The sequence below is a fragment of the Equus asinus genome, chromosome 20 (assembly GCF_041296235.1).
Source record: "Equus asinus isolate D_3611 breed Donkey chromosome 20, EquAss-T2T_v2, whole genome shotgun sequence".
In the NCBI taxonomy this organism is placed as follows: domain Eukaryota; kingdom Metazoa; phylum Chordata; class Mammalia; order Perissodactyla; family Equidae; genus Equus; species Equus asinus.
The window spans coordinates 92217220-92234887 of NC_091809.1; the positions used below are offsets into that span (position 1 = coordinate 92217220).

At 35.7% G+C, this 17668-nt stretch overlaps 1 pseudogene; it reads right to left on the reverse strand.

The window, feature by feature from the left end:
- Positions 1-13102: 13102 nt before the first annotated feature.
- LOC106833138 (olfactory receptor 10A3-like) lies at positions 13103-14048 on the reverse strand (annotated as a pseudogene).
- Between the last annotated feature and the right edge of the window lie 3620 nt (positions 14049-17668).

Consider the following 17668-nt stretch of genomic DNA (forward strand, 5'->3'; position numbering starts at 1 on the left):
TAATCCTAAAATTTGTTTGGAACCACAAAAGACCCCAATAGCCAGAGCAATTCTGAGAAAGAACAAGACTAAAGGCATCACACTTCCTGATTTCAAACTATACTCCAAAGCCATAGTAATTCAAACAGTATGGTACTGGTATAAAAATTTACACATAGACCAATGGAACAGAATTGAGAGCTCAGAAATAAACCCCCACATATATGGTCAACCAATATTTGACAAGGGAGCCAAGAAGACTCAATGGGGAAAACATAATCTCTTCCATAAATGTTGTTGGGAAAATTGGATAACCACATGTAGAAAAATGAAACTGGACCCGTATCTTACACCACTCACAAAAATGAACTCAAAATGGATTAAAGATTGATATTGTAAAACTCCTAGAAGAAAACAGAGATTTGACATTGATTTGGCAATGATCTTTTGGATATGACACCAAAAGCACAAGCAACAAAAGCAAAAATCCACACATGGGAGTACATCAAACTAAAAAGCTTCTGCACAGCAAAAGAAATAATCAACCAAAAAAGCGCCAACCTATGGACTGGGAGAAAATATTTGCAAATCGTATATCTGATAAGGTGTTAATATCCAAAACATATGAATAACTCATACAACACAATAAAAAAAATAAACAACCCAATTAAAAAATGGGCAGAGGAAATAGACATTTTTCCAAAGACATACGAATGGCCAACAGGCACATGAAATGATGCTAAACATCACTAATCATCAGAGACATGCAAATCAAAACCACAATGAGATGTCCCCTCACACCTATTAGAATGGTTATCATCAAGAAGACAAGAGATAACAATTGTTGATGAGGATGTGGAGAAGAAGGAACCCTTGTGCACTTTTGGTGGAAATGTAAATTGATACAGCCACTATGGAAAATGGTAAAGAAGTTCCCCAAAAAGTTAAAAATAGAACCATTACATGATCCCGCAATCCCACTTCTGGATATATATCCAAAGGAAATAAAAAAAGGATTTTGAGGAGATATCTTCACTCCCGTGTTTTTTGCAGCATTACGCACAATAGCCAAGAGAAGATGTGGTAGATAGAGATACAGATATACAGATACAGATATAGATAATGGAATATTATCTAGCCATGAGAAAGAAGGCTGTCTTGCCCTTTGTGACAATGTGGATGGAACTTGAAGGCATTATGCTAAGTGAAATGTCAGACAGAGAAAGACAAATACTGTATGATCCCACTTATATGTGGAATCTAAAAAAACTGAAACAAAGACTAGAATGATGGTTACCAGGGGCTAGAGTTGGGAGGGAGAATTGGGGAGATGCTGGCCAAAGGATACAAATTTCCAGTTAGAAGACGAATAAGTTCCAGGATCTAATGCACAGCATTGTCAGTGTAATTAACAATACTGTATTATATATTTGAAAGTTGCTAAGAGAGTAGTTCTTAAATGTTCTCACTACAAAATAAAAAATGGTAATTATGTGACATGATGAAGGTGTTAGCTAACACAAGGGTCGTAATCATATTGCAACATATAAGTATCAAATCAACATGTTGTACACCTCAGACTCACACAATGTTATATGTCAATTATATCTCAATAAACCTGGGGCAAAAAATAAAGAAAATTGAGGTCTGTTACTAAAGAAAATGGGAGAATGGGCATAAACCAGGCAACTAGCAGTATCTGATACAGTGACTGGTTAAACCATTACAGAGAATAGTATGAGGAAATTGCATGATTAGCCTATTATGTGTGAAGCATGTGTAGCAATTTCGATTCATCAGACTGACATAAAATTTTTAAACTATGGCCAAATTTACTAGTGATCATTTCTATCTCCTCGAATAACATCACAAATTTATGAATTCCCGGCATGCACGTAGATACACACACTCAGAAGCAAGTTCACGTTTAGAATTAATGTGACCTGATTTCTTATTGTAATTCCATAAACATCTTGCCAATTTAGACTTTTGTTTATCACAAAAGATAATGAAATAAGAAAGGATATAAATTTAGTAGCGTTGATTCTCCAATTCTAATGACTATACAATAAACTATAAATCCTTCATGGGCAGGGACTATTTCACTGAGATTTGGATCTCTTAAGAAATTTTTTTTAGACAATTTTTCTTAAGAAAAATTGGTTTAATCTGCACTACTATGTTCATTACAGCATTATTCACAATAGTCAAGATATGGAAACAGCCTACATGTCCACTTAAAGAGAAACAGATAAAGAGAATATGGTATATATATCTATACTCTCACACACACACACACACACACGCACACACACACACACACACACACACACAGTGGAATATTATTCAGCCATAAAAACGAAGGAAATCCTGTCTTTTGTGACAAACATGGATAAACTTGGAGGGCTTTATACTAAGTGAAATAAGCCAGACAGAAAGAAAAATACTGTATGGTATCACTTATGTGTGGAATCTAAAATAAATAAATAGATGTATAAATAAATATATTTTTTTAGAAGTCTAACTCATAGAAACAGAAAGTAGAATGGTGGTTACCAGGGGCTGGGTAAATGGAGAGATGTTAATCGAAGGGTACAAACTTTCAGTTACAAGAAGAAGAAGATCTGAGGATCTTAGGTACAGCGTGGTGACTATAGTTAATAATAACATATTGGATACTTGAAATCTGCTAAGAGAGTAGATCTCAAGTGTTCTCAATCAAAAAACAGGTAAATATGTGGGGCAATGAATGTGGTAATTAAACTGATCATGGTAATAATTTCACAATGTATCTGTATATCAAATCATCATGTACACTTTAAATATATACAATTTTATTTGTCAATTATATCACATTAAAGCCAAGAAAAAAATAAGTTAAGGCTTTAAAAAGAAAAATTGGTTATAAAATCAATGAATGAACAAATGAACTCCAAGAATGATTAAAAGGAAACTTTGTATTTAGCTTCCTTTGTTTGCTTGTTTGTTTTATATAAATCTTACATAATTGGTTCTTTTAAGAGCTATGAGAAGGAAATTTCAGGATATCAAAGAAAAATGGCACTCAGTTAAAATTTTTCCTGATGTTTCTTTGATGTCTAACTGAAAACAGTACTATACAATATTCAGATATTACCCACAAGGTTTCAGCAATCTGCTGATGAAATTTCTTTGGTTTATTTATTTTTTTTTTTTTTGAAAATCAAATCAGATTTGCATGTCGGCAGAAAACCAGCAGAAATGCCCTATGTGAGATGAGGAACCCAGGAGAATGAAAAAACACAGCAAGTTGAAGACATATAATTTTGTCTGGAGTGCAGATCAGTAGGACATTAGCAAACAATAGAAGGCAAGTTGATTTATTTCTGAGTTTGACCATAATCATCCATCAAAATCAATGTCTGTAGTAACCATAATAATTACATTTCAGATGTCAAAAAATACTAGAAATTTAGTAAAATACACTCTGCAGGATCAAATACTTAAGCCCATTTCTAATGGAGAAAAAAATAACATGTATTCAGTTCCAAATATTTAAATACTGGCAGCTTTTAAAATTGGAAAACTCAGAGTATCATATAAACAAAATGGAAAACATTTGAGGAATTGATTAAAAGCATGTAATGGGCCAAATGTTCATGATGGAAAGAGTGACTAAACATAGAGACTCCACCTTTTCTCTATAACTTAGAAGACTCTAATGCTGTCTTGGATAACTCACTGATGTGGAATACACTTAGGCAGATCCCTCCCTTTTTCTAGATTTCAGCCTCCCAATTGAAAAGTTAAGAGTTGGACTTATTTACCAAGTTCCCTTCCAGTTACAAACTTTTAAGATTTGATGACTGGTAAATGCAAAGTACTTATACCTCTAATTATTGCCCGAAGTTTTATCTGAAAAGAAGAGGAACATGAATTGACTGGTGTTAACACCAAAGAGTCTACTGATTCAAATGCTTCCGCTGCATCTAATGATTCCTGAGCACTGAGACATCACGTCAAGAGCGTCTCCCACTATCGGCGAGGAGAACTGTAAACGGAAAACTCAACAACAGGCACACAAGCAGAATCTGCACTTTCTTACCTCTTGACTCTGTCTCTGTAAATGTCATGCTACTTTATCAGAAGTTTTAGCTCCAGTCAAAAGCCACCTTCTCATAAACACAACTCAGTGCCTCAGTACAATGATTCTAGAACATTACATGATGTTAAATGATATGCCCTGGAGAACTTGGAGGAATCACTTCATAAACACTTTCCAGTATTTTTGCATGAATTAAAGAGGCTTGAACTTGGTCTCTCAGGTGAGAAAACTCAAGAACGCCAATCTGGAGCGCCACTCCTTCACATTCCTATAGGGAATAAATGCCTCTTCGCACACGAGACTCAATTTCACCATGACATCTCCCAAAAGAAGGTGAAAACAGAGGAAGCAATTTAGCAGTGGGGAGAGGCTGTGAGCAAAGGCAGGTGAGCTAGAGGTAGAGGAATGACTGGCTGGAATGCAGCTTGTGCAATGGTGAGAATCAAGGTAAAGCAAGTAGATTGAAATTCTCTTTGTAGAAAGCCTGGATGCCCTCCCCCCTCATCCAATAACTTTTTATCATTTCAAGTACACATATAGAGCCACTGAATTTTTTTAGAAAATATGTCATTACAGTTCATTTCATATTTAGAACTTTTAAACTAGGGGTGAAAAGATCAGTCCTAGTTTGTATGATTTGAGCAAATCATTTAACTTCTCTGGTTCTATTACTCTGTCTGTAAAATAAACATAACATTATTAACCTCATGGGGTATAAGAGAAACAGGGACTTAGGGATCAGTCTAAACTGGTTTGAGCAATAATGAGACCATTGGCTCAGCCCCAGTAGACTGGAGAGATGAGTAAATCTGTGGACTTGGCTTTGCCCAGAACTGGAAGCAGTGGCCAGGACACAGGTTACCTTTGACTACTCATCATTGCTTTCCTGGAGCAGGTTCCATTGTCAAGGAAGCTCTCTCTTCTTGGCAGCAATAAGTTGCCAAGAACAGTAAGAGATTCATTCTATTTAATATGTATCACTGGGAAGCATACCAGTTATCCTAAGAAAATGGGATTCTCATTCATAGAATCCAATCCAAGGATCCCTCTCATATCATTTGCCGTGGTAAGATTACATCCCATGCATGAACTAGTCACATGTGCCAGGCATGCCAAATGCTGCCTAACACGTACCTTCTATAATGGTAGAAGAACTGAGTTCTCTAGAGCCATCGTTCTCAAAGTGTGGTGCTTGGACCAGCAGCTTCAGAACTATGAGGCAACTTATGAGAAATGCAAATTAGCAGGCTCCACCACAGATCTTCTGAAACAGACACTCTATGTGTGCAATCTATGTTTTCACATCTGTCCAGGTAATTCTGATGTGATACAACTAAACTAAAGTTGAGAATCACTGAAAGCAGCACACGCTGGATGATAAAATCAAGAATCCTCTTGTTTGAAACAAGGCGAATTGGATGGGTAGCCTGGCAGTAAAGTCTTCCCTGGACCTGCTCTGACACAGGGGAGAAGCGAGTGGGCGTGGATGAACAAAGGTCACACAAATACACCACAGTTTCACGAAGCTATCTATCAGTAGGATAAGACGAGGTAACGTGAGCTCCCATGATCTGACAGCAGGGGAGTAGCAAAGGAAAAATGAACTCATCTTCCTTATAAAGATATAAGCTATGTTATACACCAATGCTTCTCAAACTTTTAAGTGTATCCAAGTCCCCTGGGGATGTTTTAATATGCAGATTGGAACTCATTAAGCCTTGAGTGAGACCTGAAATTCTATGGTGCTAACATCCCACATAAAGCCTATGTGTCTGACCAACAATTGAGAAAATCGTTTACAAAGAAGGTTACTGTTAACCATGAGTAATTCCTGCTGACTTGAAATACAGCCTGGTTCTGTCTCCAGACAAACAGCCTGTGCATCACTGGTCTAGAAAAAGGCCACTTTTTTCAAAACATGGGCAATAATCCAAAGAGATCCAGCATCAGAGTAAAACAGAAACTAAAGGGTAAAAGGAAGAAAAGAACAGAAAAGGCAAATGACAAATAAAGAACATTCATTAGAACATGTTGCTATAGAACAGATAATAATCATCATCAAAAATACTGCCAAGAACTTTTAAAATTTATGAAGTAATGTTATATAAATGAAGAGCACAAAGTGAAAATAGACATGCTCGGGGAATACATAGCAGAACAACAGAAACGGATGAAACCTTAGCTGGCAGAGTTCAGGGAAGGCATTGAAGTAAGAAAATCTCAAACATGATGCCATATTGGAAACTTTGAAAAAGAGAATAGACACTGCTGAAACATAGTGGTAAAGAGAGAAGAGAATATTCAAGCATAATGAAAAGGAAATGAACAGACTTTAAATGATTAGAGTGAAAACACGGACTTGGGAAGCTAACAAAGAAAAACATCCAATACGTGCATAATGGAGGTACCTAAAGAACTAAAAAATTGTTTCAATAAAATTTTAAGGAATAAGATAATAAGGAATAAGACAGTGTCTATCTCATAAAGCTATTGCAAGGGTTAAATGAGAGAAAAATATAAGATGCTCCACACAATGCCTGACACAGAAGAGCTCCAATTTGTGATGGCCTTTATTGTAGTTGTTATACTATATATTGCTATTATTTTTTTCCAGCTTTATTGAGATATAATTGACATATACCATCGTGTAAGTTTAAGGTGTACAACGTGATGATTGAACTCTAGTATCTATTGTGAAATGATTACCAGAATAGGGTTAATTAACAAATCCATCACCCTACATAATTACCTGTATGTGTCTGTGTGTCTGTGTGTCTGTGTGTTTGTGTGTGTGGTGAGAATTTTTAAGATGTACTCTCTCGGCAACTTTCAATGACATTACACAATATTGTTAACTATAGTCACCATGCGGTACATTAAATACCCAGATCTTGTTCATTCTATAACTGAAAGTTTGTACGCTTTCACCAACATCTCCCCTTTTTCTCCACTCCTCAACCCGTGGCAACCACCATTCTACTCTGTTTCTGTGAGTTTGACCTTTTGAGATTCCACATATAAGTGAGATCATACACTATTCATCTATGTCTGACTTATTTCCCCGAGCATAATGCCTTCAAGACCTATCCATGTTGTCACAAAGGACGGAATTTCCTTCTTCTCATTTCTGAATAATACTTCGCTTTTTGTATATAGCACTTCTTCTTAACCATTCATCTGTAGACTGACACATATGTTGTTTCCATGTCTTGGCTATTGTGAATATGCTGCAATGAAATGAGAGTGCAGACATCTCTTCGAGATCCTGCTTTCCTTTCCTTTGGACATATACCCAGAAGTGAGATTGCTGGATCGTATGATAGTCTTATTTTTAATTTTTTGATGAACCTCCATGCTGTTTTCACTAGTGGCTGTATCAATTAACATTCCCTAGAGTACACAATAGCTTCCTTTTCTCAGCATCCTCACCAACACTTGTTATCTCTTGTCTTTTTGATAATATTCATTCTAACAGATATGAGGTGATATCTCATTGTGGTTTTAATTTGTATCTCTCTGATGATTAGTGACGTTGAGCACCTTTTCATGTACTGTTGGGCATTTGTATGTCTTCTTTCAGAAAATGTTTGTTCAGGTTCTTTGCTCATTTTTTAATTGAATCATTTGATTTTTCGTAATTGATTTGTATGAATTCTTTATATAGTTTGGATATTAACCCCTTATTAGATAGATGGTTTGCAAATATATTCTCCTATTCTGTAGGTTGCCATTTCATTTTGTTGATCATTTCTTTGGCTGTGCAGATACTTTTTAGTTTGATGTGGTTCTACTTGTTGATTTTGCTTCTCCTGTTTGTGCTTTTGGTGTCATATCCAAAAAACATTGCCAAGATTAATGTCAAGGGACTTTAGGCCTATGGTTTCTTCTAGGAGTTTATGATTGGGGGTCTTATGTTTGAGCTTTTAATTCAATTTCAAGTTAATTTTTGTGAGTAGTGTAACATACAGCTCCAATCTCATTCTTTTGCATGTGAATATCCAGTTTTCACATCATCATTTATTGAAGAGCTTTTCCCAGTTGAGCATCTTGGCTCCCTTGTCAAATAATAGTTAATTGTATATGCAAGTGTTTATCTTTGGACTCTCGATTCTATTCCATCGGTCTATGTATCTGTTTTCTCACCAATACCACACTGTTTTGATTACTATAGCTTTGGAATGTAGTTTAAAATCAGGAAGTATGACGCCTCCAGCTTTGTTCTTCTTTCTTAGGTTGCTTTGGCTATTCAAGGTCTTTTATGATTCCATACAAATTTTAGGATTTTTTTTCTATTTCTGTGAAAAATGCCACTGGAACTTTGATAGGGAATGCATTGAATCTATAGATGGTTTGGGGTAGAATGTATATTTTAACAATACTAATTCTTCCAATCCATGAACACAGGACATCTTTCCCTTTATTTGTGTCTTCAATTTCTTTTACCAATGTCTTGCAGTATTCAGTATATAGATCTTTCACCTCCTTAGTTAATTTTACTCCTCAGTGTTTTATTGTTTTTTATGCTGTTGTAAATGGGATTGTTTTCTTTACCTCTTTTTCTGATAGTCTGTTGTCAGTGTATCAAAATGTAACTTATTTGTAAATGTTGGAATGGTATCCTGCAACTTTACTGAATTCATTGCTGAGTCCTAACAGTTTTTCCTGGAGTCTTTAAAATTTTCTGTATACAAGATCATATCATCTGCCAACAGAGAGAATTTTACTTTTTCCTTTCCAATTTTGGTGACTTATATTTCTTTTTCTTGCATAATTGCCCTGGCTAGGACTTCCAGTACTGTGTTGAATAGGAGGGGTGATAATGGCTCCCTTGTCTCATTCCTGATCTTAGAGTAAAAGCCTGCAACCTTTCACCACGGAGAATGATGCTAACTTTGCACTTCTCACATATATGGCCTTTATTATGTTGAGGCACCTTCCTTCTATATCCACTTTGTTGCGAGTTTTTATCACAAAAGGATGTTGAATTTTGTCAAATCCATTTTCTACATCTGCAGAGATTTTCATATGGTTTTTACCTTTCATTCTGTTAATGTGGTGTATCACATTTTTTGATTTGCCTATGTTGCATCATCCTTGCATCCCAGGAATAAATCCGACTTGATCATGGTATATGGTATTTTTAATGTGCCATTGAGTTCATCTTCCTAGTATTTTGTTGAGACATTCATTAGAGCTATGGCCTGTAGTTTTCTTCTCATGAAGTATCCTTATCTGGCTTTTGTGTCAGGATAATGCTGACCTCATAAAATGAGTTTGGGAATGTTCTTTCCTCTTCAGTTTTTGGAAGAGTTTGAGGGTTGGCATTAATTCTTCTTCAAATGTTTGGTAGAATTCATGAGTGTAATCATCTGGTCCCGGGCTTTTCAATCTCCTTACTTAATTCAATCTCCTTACTAGTAATTGGTCTGTTCAAATTTTCTATTTCTTCATGATTCAGTCTTGGCAGGTTGTATGTCTAGGAATGTATCCATTATTTCTAGGTTGTCCAGTATGTTGGTGTATAATTATTCACAGTAGTCTCGTATGATCCTATATATTTCTGTGGTATTAGTCATAATGTCCCGTCTTTCATTTCTGATTATATTTATCTGAATCCTCTTTCTTTTTTCTTAGCAAGTCTAGCTAAAACTTTTGTCAATTTTATTTTTTCAAGAAACCAATTCTTAGTTTTGTTGATCTTTTCTATTGTTTTCTTATTCTCTACTTCATTTATTTCTCCTCTAATCTTTATTATTTCCTTCCTTCTACTAACTTTGGGCTTATTTTGTTCTTCTTTCCTAGTTCCTTGAGGTGTAATGTAAGGCTGTTTTGTTGAGATCTTTCTTTTTTCTTAATATAAACATTTATCACTATAAAATTCCCTCTTAGAACTGTTCTTGCTGCATCCCATAAGTTTGGCATGCTGTATTTCCATTTTCCCTTCCTCAAGATATTTTTTACTTCTGTTTTGATTTCTTCTTTGATTCATTGTTTGTTTCAGGAGTGGGTTGTTTAATTTCCACATATTTGCAAATTTTCCAATTTTCCTCCTATTGTTGATTTCTAGTTTCACACCACTGTGGTCAGAAAAGATACTTGATATAATTTCCATCTCTGTGAATTTGTGGGAGACTTGTTTTGTGGGCTGACATGTGATCTATCCTGGAGAATGTCCTGTGTGCAGTTGAAAAGAATGCATAATCTGCTGCTATTGGATGGAATGTTCTGCATATGTCTGTAAGTCCATTCAGTCTGTATTGTTATTCAGATCCACTGTTTCTTTACTGATATTCTGTCTGGATGATCTATCCATTATTGAGAATGGGGTATTAATGTCCCCTACTATTATTGTATTGCTGTTTTATTTCCTTTAGTTCAGATGGTATTTGCTTTATATATTTAGGTGTTCCAATGTAGGGTGAGTAATATTTACAATTGTTATATCTTCTTGGTAAATTTATTCCTTTATCATTATATGATGACCTTCTTTGCCTCACATGACATTTTTTAGCTTAAAATCTATTTTGTCTGATATAAGTATAGCTATCAATGCTCTCTTTTGGTTGCCATTTGCTTGGACTATCTTTTTCCATTCCTTCATGTTCAGTCTGTGTGTCCTTAAAGCTACTGTGAATCTCTTGTAGGCAGGATATCATTGGATCTTGATTCCTTATCCATTCAGCCATTCTCTTTCTTTTGGTTAGAGAATTTAATCCCTTTATATTTAAAATAGTTACTGAAAAGTAACAACGTACTATTGCTATTTTGTTCATTGTTTCCTGACTGTTTTTATAGTTCCCTTGTTCCTTTCTTTCTCTCTTGCTGTCTTCTTTTCAGATTTGATGACTTTTTGTGGTGATATGCTTTGATTCCTTTGTCTTAATCTTTTGTATTTCTACTACAGGGTTTTCTTTTGTGGTTATCATGAGGGTTACATAAAACATCTTATAGCTATAACATCCTATTTTAAGTTGGGAACAACTTAACTAAAATAGGAAACAGAAATTATACTTTAATTTCTCCCCTTCCTCACATTTTCGGTTATTGATACTACAATTTAATTCTTTTTTATATTGTGTATCTGATAATAAATTGTTGTAATTAAAGTTAATTTTAATACCTTTGTTTTTAACAAGAGTTGAAAGTGATTTATACATAACCATTACTATACTGGAGAATCTGGAATTGACTACACATTTACTGGTGATTTTTACACATTCTTATGTTTTACATTGTTAATTAATGTTTTATCATTTCACCTTGAAGAATATCCTTTAGATTACTGTAGTGGTGGTTCTAGTGATAATGAATTTCCTCAACTTTTGTTTGTTTGGGAAAGTCTTAGCTCTCCTTCATTTCTGAAGGACAGCTTTGCTGAGTATTCTTTTTTGACATTTTTTTTTCTTTCAATATTTTGAATATATCATCCAATTCTCTCCTGGCCTGCAAAGTTTCTGTTGAGAAATCCATTTATAGTCTTATGGGAGCAAGCTTGTATGTGATTAGTCACTTTTCCCTTGCTGCTTTCCAAATTCTTTCTGTCTTTGGCTAGTGATGGTTTACTTATAAAGCGTCCTATTGTAGCCCTTTTCAGATTCATTCTTTTTGGAGACTTTTGGTCTTGGTGAATCTGGATGTCCATTTCTTTCCCTAAGTTTGGGAAGTTTTCAGCCATTATTTCTTTAAATAAACTTTCCATCACTTTCTCTCTTCTCCTTCTGTGATTCCCATAATACATATACTGCTTCAAATGACAGAGTCTCCTGAAAGAAATTTCAGCACAATAAGAGACAGAATCTGCTAAAAAGTGCATACCAATGCACTTGTCTAATGCTGTACTGAAAAGTATATAACATTCAAATATTACTCAAACTCAACTATTACATCAAATTTTTGATGATGAAATTTCTTTTTGTGAAAATACAATCAGTTTTACACCTACACTTCTGATTTTTGGTAGAGGCCATAAAATTAAAAAATTGTTTTCCAAAGCTGAATGACAGCTTCAAATGGTGTAGATTCAACAAAGGTGCCCCTCTCTGTTCACTAATTGAAACATTCAAACATGAAGCAAGCATGAAATGTTCCAAATGTTGCAAGATGAGAAATTATTCATGCTGAGAAAGACCACAAAGTTAGCAATGTGACTCAAAGACCATAGAAAATATGCACAGTTAGTTAATTATAATACTTTTCCACAATTAAAAAATGAGTCATCCATTGTTTATAAGAAAAGTGTCTGGGAACAATTTTGGCCTACAAAGGGAAATTCGACAAAAGTCTCTAAAAAGAGTGGTCTATAATTGAAAAAGATGTTATCAAGTGATATTTCAGGAAGGTTCTCTTGTAGTTCTCTGGTCACCAACATTGGATGAATATCTGGAAAAATACCTAGATAAATACAGTTTGTGATTATAATCTGCGTGAGTCCATGAAGTAGAATAAGTTTGGTGTCCCCAAAATAACTATACTTTGTTCACTCATTCATGAAACATATTTTCACTCCAAAAATAAAAATCTCATCTATTTGTTGGTCTCTTGAAGTTCTGCACTGTCAGTACAGCAGAGTAGGTCTTCAGCTAAGTCTGAAGGATTACAATCATTTTGAAAAGTAATTCTGCAAAGGCTATTAAAATCTATAAGCACAGATACTCTTTGTTCCATCAGGCCAACTTGGAGGAATCTATCATACAGAAATAAAACATCAGTACATATGAACATATGGATCTAGGTGTTTATTGAAACTTTGTCTTAATGACAATAATCCAGTAATGACCAGGAGATTCATAATAGAAAAATGGATGAATAAACTATTATATCATATGTCATTAAAACTTATGTCTCTATGAATATATCTATGAAACAAGTGACAATAATACACTATCAAAAGAAAGGGTTCCCTGAAATATTTTTAAACTTAGAGAATGCAACAAATTAAATATATTGCATATCAAGAAATGCAAACAATTTTCATCATTATTAAACTTAAACAGACTTCAGTCAGGCAGTAACCAAATATCACAAGGCTTCTCAGCACAGTCAGAATGTGGGTAAATCCACTTTTCTTCTCCATAATTTCATCAAAGCTCTTTTCATCTCACTGTTTCGAAAGCTGTAGATCAGTGGATTCAGCAGAGGTGTAAGAAGTGAGTAAGACAATGACATCAGCTTCTTGGTGTCTGGGGAGTAGCCAGATTTGGGTTGCAAATAAGTCATATTGGCTGTGCCATAGAACAGGGTAACAGACGTGAGGTGGGAAGCACACGTGGAAAAGGCCTTTTGCCTCCCAGTGGTTGATGGCATCTTCAGGATGGCAAAGAGAATCCGAATGTAAGACAAGAGTATCAACAAGAAAGGAACCATGACAATCAAAATGGTACCAGTGAATGCATAGATTTCAAACAAAAATGTATCTGCACACACAAGCTCTAGCACTGCTGGGGTTTCACAAGAGATATGATTAATTTCATTGGGGCCACAAAAGGGAAAACTGAAAACCCATGTGGTCTGCACAGTAGCCACCATGATCCCTGACACCCATGAGAACGTTACTAATTTCACGAAAACCCTTTTGTTCATAATCATTGGGTAGCTCAGAGGAAAGCAGATTGCAGCAAATCGATCATAAGCCATTGTCCCCAGGAGAAAACATTCAGTTCCACCAAAAAAAAAGAATGAAATACATCTGTGCAAAACAGCCTGAAAAAGTAATCATAGTTTTCTTAGTGGAGAGGACTACCAGCATTTCAGGCATAATGACTGCACTGAAACCCACTTCAACTAGAGACAAGTTCAGGAGGAACAGGTACATGGGAACGTGGAGGCTCTGTCCCAGGGAGATGATGACTATAATGATGGCATTTCCCATCAGAGTTACCAGGTAGATAACCAAGAAAACCCCAAAGAGCTTCTCTTGGAGTTCAGGAAAGTTAGAAAAGCCCTAGAGGACGAATTCAACCACAGAGCTCTGATTGTGCCTTTTCATTTCAGTAATGGGAGCATATATTGTTTTTGTGGCATAGCACATAAATTATGAAGTCGCAGTCCAATAGCTGAGAGTTCAAGCCATTGAACTCATTAAACTCATTGAACGCATTCGCCCCAGATAATCCTGGCAAAAGCTATAAGGAGGAATCTCTGCAGACAGAAATTTAGTTTGGCAATTTTGGAGAATGGCCAATTACAAGAATTAATGAATCTTTCAAATATAAAAGGAGAATGAATAATTCTCACTTAGAAACCTTATCTAAATAGCACAAAGTAATATCAAAGTTCTTTTACTTACAGTGCAACTCATACACTATGTACTTTGAAATGTTTAACATAGCCTGAAAGCAAAAAAATATTTTAGAACTTAGGTCTCATTCCTATTACATTGCTATAAGTGTCATCTATTTTTCCCAATTTTAAATAATTAAGAAATGTTATACCACAAAAAATAAAGTGTCCAAGAGTGATAAATGGAAAAAGATGCTCACACAAATAACAATAATAATTCAGTTACAGCCCAGTCAATATATGTTTATTAGAAATATTCATTAGGTTTAACATTACTGTGTGTGACTTAGTAAAATGTGATGACTCTGCAGAAACACACAAAGAAGGTTGTATTTTGGAGTACCTATCTGAGATGATCTGTAAACTGTGTGAGTTGACTTCAGGTTTAGTGATAACTGCTCAAACTGGTCATGGCCAATTATGTGGAGATGGGCTTCTCCATGGCCCATCCTTGTGACCATGATGACTTGAGAAAAAGCCCATTTTTATCATTATGAAACTGTGATTTAAAAGTTTCCTCTCACTTTCTCTCTCTCCTTCTCTCTCCCTCTTTTCTCTCTCTCTCCCCACTCCCTTTCTCATCAAGAAGTTTAGTTAATCATTACTTATTTGACAAACACTGATTGAGCACCCACCATTTTCCTGGCTCAGCAATCTCCGGCACACATTTGATCCCACAGCTCAACAGAGAGCTGGAAACACTACATAAAATAGCATTCCACCCTTACCGCAGTACTCTTACTGATACCCTTTATAACTTGCTCTGTTTTTCTCCATTACCATCAACTGACTTTATGTGTGTGTGTGTGTGTGTGTGTGTGTATATATATATATATATATATTTCCTTTTCTAATTCCTCCTTAAAATATGAACTCCAGGAAGGTAAAGATTTACCTTGTTCTTCTGTTTATTCACAATGCCTAAAACACTACAACAGTCCCTGGCCAATAATAGATGTTAAACCTATATTTGATGAATACGGAAATAAAATAATTAGGAAAACCCAGGCTGTATCTTAAAGGAATAGAGTGTCAAAAGAAAAGTGACACCAGTACACAACGCTATTGGGAAATAGGCATAATAACAAGTGCTTTAGATATTTTAATGAGGGAAAAATTACTTCTGAATTGGGAGGGAGGATGAAAAACTGTAATCACAGGATGTCATGTGGGAAGATACATTAGGTGGAAGGAGAAAGACATTAGGAGGAGGGATGACTTGCTCAGGATAAAGGTATTTATGACAACTTAGCACTAGAATTGACGCCTACTGGCCTTTCCGTGATGTTGTGAAAGCCAGTGGAAATTCACTGTGGGAGAAGAGGAATGCAGAACAGAAGGACACAGCAAACTGAAGACATGTAATCTTGTCTTGAGTGCAGATCAATAGGACATTAGCAGACAGTAGAATGTAAGTTGATTTATTTCTGAGTTTGACCATAATCATCCATTAAAATCAGTATCTGTAGTAACCATAATAATTACATTTCAGATGTCAAAAAATATTTGAAATTTAGTAAAATAGACTCTGCAGGATCAAATACTTAAAACCATTTCTAATGGAGAAAAGAAATGATGCATTCAGGTCTAAATATTTAAAAGTGGATACATTTTAAATTAGAAAATTTAAAATATCATATAAACAAAAGGGAAAACATTTAAAGGAATGATCAAAGCATGTAATGGAACAAAAACTTCATAATTGAAAGAGCAACTACCCATAGATATTCCACATTTTCTCTATAACTTAGAAGACTCTAATGCTGTCTTGGATAACACACTGACATGGAATGCTTATGCAAATCACTCCCTTTTCTAGATTTCAGCCTTGCAATTGAAAAGTTAAGAATCAGACTATTTACCAAGTTCCTTTCCAGTTACAAACTTTTACAATTTGAAAATTAGTGCATGGAAAGTACTTGTACCTATTACTATCCTCCGAACTTTTCTCTGAAAAGAAGGGAAAAGGAAATTGGCTAGTGTCAACACCAGTAAGTCTACTGGTTCAAAGTTTTCAGCTGCGTCTAATGATTCCTGAGCACTGAGACAACATGTCAACAGCATCTCCAACTATCAGTGAGGAGAACTGTAAATGGAAAACCCAACAACGGGCACACAAGCAGAATCTGTACTTTCTTACCTCTTGACTCTGTCTCTTTAAAAGTCATGCTGCTGTATCAGAAGTATTACCTCCAGTCAAAAGCCACTTTCTCATAAATACGACTCAGTGACTCAATATAATGATTCTACAATATTATATGACACTGAATCATTTTCTCTGGAGAATTTGGAATCACTTCATAAACACTTTTCAGTATTTCTAGGTGAATTAAAGAGGCTTGAACTTGGTCCCTCAGGTGAGAAAGCTCAAGAGCACCAACCTAGAGCACCACTCCTTCATATTCTCCATAGGGAATAAACACATCTTCACACAAGAGATTCATTTTTACCATGACATCTCCCAATAGGAGGTGAAAACAGAGGCTGAACCAAGGTTGAAAACTGGGAAAGAAGTGAGCAGTGGGGAGAAGCTGTGAGCAAAGGCAGGAGAGCTAGAGGTAGAGGAATGAGTGGATGGAATGCAGCTTGCGCAATGGTGGGAATCAAGATAAAGCAAGTAGATTGAAGCCTCTTTGGAGAAAGCCAGCCTGCCCTCCCCCTCATCCAAGAACTTTTGATCATTTCTAGTAGAAATATAGACCCATTGAAAACTTTTGAGGAAAATGTCATTACAATTGATTTCATAGGTAGAACTTTTAAACGAGGAGTCAAGAGCTCTGGACTAGTTTGAATGATTTGAGCAAATCATTTAAGTTCTCTGATTCTATTAATTTTCCCATAAAGTAAACCTAATGTGATTCATCTCATGGAGCATATATGAGAATCAGGGACTCGGGAACAGTTGAAACTGCCTTGAACAGTTAATGAGACCGTTGGCTCAGTCCCAACAGAGGGAAAAGAAGAATGAATCTGCAGGTTTGGCTTTGTCCAGAACTGGATGATGTGGCCAAATGTAGGTTACCTTTGTCTACTTCTCATTGTTGCTTTCCCAGAGGAGGTTCCCTTCTCAAGGCAGCTCACCCCCCTGGCAGCCATAAAGCTGCCAATAACACATACGGATTGATTCTGTCTAATCTGTGTCCAGTGGAAAATGTACCAATTATCCTGAGGAAAAGGGATTTCCCTTCACAGAATCCAATGCAAATATCCCTCCCATATCATTCTCCTTTGTGAGATAACACCCCATACACAAACCAGTCAAGTGCATCAGGTCTGGAAAATGCTACACAGTGTGTACTTTCCGTGATTCATACCCCATAAAATCCC